The sequence below is a fragment of the Oryx dammah genome, unplaced genomic scaffold (genome assembly GCF_014754425.2).
Source record: "Oryx dammah isolate SB20612 unplaced genomic scaffold, SCBI_Odam_1.1 HiC_scaffold_7, whole genome shotgun sequence".
NCBI classification, from domain to species: domain Eukaryota; kingdom Metazoa; phylum Chordata; class Mammalia; order Artiodactyla; family Bovidae; genus Oryx; species Oryx dammah.
In genome coordinates this window covers 24,061,461-24,064,872 of record NW_024070191.1, presented here as the reverse complement: position 1 = coordinate 24,064,872, position 3,412 = coordinate 24,061,461, and the positions used below count along the sequence as shown (strand labels likewise).

The 3,412-nt window shown below is 42.0% G+C and overlaps 1 pseudogene; it reads right to left on the bottom strand.

Annotated features, from left to right (window-relative positions):
- Positions 1–2,819: 2,819 nt before the first annotated feature.
- On the bottom strand, positions 2,820–2,883 carry LOC120865914 (annotated as a pseudogene).
- Positions 2,884–3,412: the final 529 nt, after the last annotated feature.

The window sequence follows — 3,412 nt, the reverse complement described above, 5'->3', positions numbered from 1 at the left end:
AGATAGGCATCTGGCATATAGTAGGTGTTCAAACAATAATCATGTAATGAACAAAATATTCAAAACTAGTCAAAGTGATTTTAGTAAGGGGGCAGGAACCCAACTTTGTTAAATTCCCCTCACATGTTCCATTCTCGTAACAATCAACACCAAGACAGGGGTGTTAACCCCAATTTACACCTGAAGAGATAGTATATCTTCTTAGGAAGTCAACAAAACACAAAGCAGAAGCCAGAATAATAGCTTTTTGTCTCTGGGCTGAGATGATCTCTCTGAGGAAGGAGAATAATGAGAGAAACCAGGGAAGGGCATGGCTGATTTTTAGCTGAGAACAAGATGGTCAGTCAGAAACCAGAGCTTTGCAGAGGTTCAGCCTCACCCTGGGCAGCTCAAAGTTTGCCAGCCTGACTGTCCTTTAAAATTCTGCTCAGATGTCCACTTTCACCTGAGGTTTATTATTCCTAAGACATTGTCATCAAATTTTCTTCTTTTCTAGGGCATGCCTTCCATACACCCAGACAGAGAAGGCTTTGGCAAGTGGAGGGCACGTCTGCTGTATCTGTAAGCAGTGGGGTTGTTGGTCCAGCGTGTGGTGTGCTACTTAGGTGCCCAAAGTCCTCCACCCACAAACCTCTGCTCTTGACAAACCCACCATGCCCATAAGCCTACCATTAGAATAAAGTAAAGACTGATTTATTTACTTAACTTTACCTAGGAAAGGATGCATGACTGTGAGTCAAGGAACCTGGTTGAGGTGGCAGAGTCTGGAGTTCTAGCCGCTGATCTTACAGGGACAGGCTTCCCTGAAAATTGTGCAGTGCAATGGAATTTGGTCATGGGAGCATGAATCCAAAGATACTTCAAAAACCCAAGGACTGGTCTGCAATCAGCCAGGCATGCTTATCACCTTGTAACAGCCCAGACTTTGTGCTGTCCTGATTCTTACCAGCAAAGATCTGGTGCATGGGTAAACAATATCCAGAAGTCTGGGAACAGTTCATAAAAACTGGGTTAATGGGGCTGAGAAATAAGGAAGTAGGGTGCACAGCAGTCCTTAGTACCAAGGAAACCAAAACGTGGGTCGGGAATCAGAACTGGGGCACTGAGTTTTGTCAGAGACTGACCTCAGGCTGCACTGCTGCCTTATTCGTGCTCAGCAACCTAGTTCCTTATAGGTTCCAAGTGAAAGTGAGCAGGACCCTCACCTTTGCTTTCATCCAACAGCTCTAGGGACCCAGCTTCTCCCGTGCCCTCTGGCTTCCCCAGTGGAATCCCTTTCTCCTCCTCCTTGCTGAGTATCTAGTGCACACGGTCTGTTCAGGTACACACTTCTGTTTGGTATTACTGATTAGTAACAGTTGGTGTATTTATAGGCATAAAATGCAAATTACCTACCTTCCATTAGATGTTCATTTCCATTTTAAAAACTGACACCACAATTTCCCCTTGTCTTCAAGCAAAGTGAGATCCCCCTGTTATGAATTCTCATTGTATGCTAGGCTTGCCTTTCATAACTTTGGCCACAAAGGTAAATGAACGATTGTGTAGTGACTTGTGTGGTGTCTGCGAAGACAGAAACTCTGTCTGTCTTAGCCATTAATTTATCCCTTAGCACATAATAGAGCACCTGGCGCACAGTGGGTGTTCATAAATATTACACAAATGAATCAATGGATGAAGGAGGCATGGCTAGTGTTGGGACTCAACTCTGGGACCAAGATTTCTTCACTAAGGGGAGGCTGGGTGAGAATGGATACGTGTATCTGTATAGCTTTGTGTATGCCATACGTATAGCCTCTTTGCTGTCCACCTGAAACTATCACAACATTGTTAGTTGGCCATATGCCAATACAAAATAAAAAGTAAAAAAAAAATATTTCCCCACTAGACCCAACATAGTCCTGGGGTTAAAAGATTGACCACTTGGCCCATTCCATTTACCCACCAGCTTGGGATCAACTGCCTGCTTTTTATTTCCAGCCTTTTGACAATATCTGGTCATCTTTGATATTACCTCCTTTCCTCACCCTGATTTTTCAAATACAATTTTTATTTATTTTAAAATTAAGTTTTACTGGAGTATAGTTGCTTTACAATGTTGTGTTAGTTTCTACTGTAGAGCAAAGTGAATCTGCCACAAGGATACACATATCCCCTCCCTGAAGGGATGTTTCCAAACATACAAGCTGTAAACAGGGTAATCACCCACTCACCCACCCATACCTCAAACTCCTTGTCTACTTTTATTTTTAATTGGTTTTTAAAAATTAATTTATTTTGTATTGAAGGATAATTGCTTTACAGAATTTTGCTGTCTTCTGTGAAACCTCAACATGAAGCAGCCATAGGTAAACATATATCCCCTTCCTTTTGAACCCCCCTCCCATCTCCCTCCCCATCCCACTCCTCTAGGTTGATACAGAGCCCCGGTTTGAGTTTCCTGAGCCATACAGAAAATGCCCATTGGCTATCTATTTTACATATGGCAATGAAAGTTTCCATGTTACTCTTTCCATACATCTCACCCTCTCCTCCCCTCTCCCCATGTCCATAAGTCTATTCTCTATGTCTGTTTCTCCATTGCTGCCCTGAAAATAAATTCTTCAGTACAATTTTTCTAGATTCCATATATGTGTATTAGAATATGGTATTTATCCTTCTCTTTCTGACTCTCCTCACTCTGTATACTAGGTTCTAGGCTCATCCACCTCATTAGAACTGACTCAAATGCATTCCTTTTTATGGCTGAGTAATATTCCATTGGGTACATATACCACAACTTCTTTATCCATTCATCTGTCGATGGACATCTAGGTTGAAAAAATATGGAGCATTTTACAAATTTGCATGTCATCCTTGTGTAGGGACCATGCTAATCTTCTTGCTGAAGCAAGCACTGATATTTTTGTCCATTTTCCTATCTTTGGGATTCAAGTTCTTCTGTCTATCTTCTCTGGCTTCTGACATGGGCCTGGCCTTCTTATTTAAAGGGCTGTGAATACTAATTTTCCTTAGTTTATTTTATCCCTGTGTAGGCTGTTGTTCCCATATTTTGAGGCCACCAGTGCTGGGCTATCTCATTTTCACTGAACACCTGTGAACCCTTATCCATTTCCTCCAGAGGTTCTTCTGCCAATCCGGTCTAACCAAAAGCCCTGCGGCCTGTAGTCTCTGTAGAATTCACCTTACTTGTTTATGTGTTAGTGCCAAGGGACATTTATTCAATATTTACTTACCTTATAACATAGTGTGGGGGAGGAAGACATTTTCCTCTACCCCTCTAGGTTCTTCTGGCTGGTCTAAGAACCAAATTGACATGAGACATATTAACAGGAGAAAATCAAACAAAAGTTTAGTAACAGGAATACATGGGAGAGATCAAGGAGAATCGAGGACCTTGTCAAAATGGCCC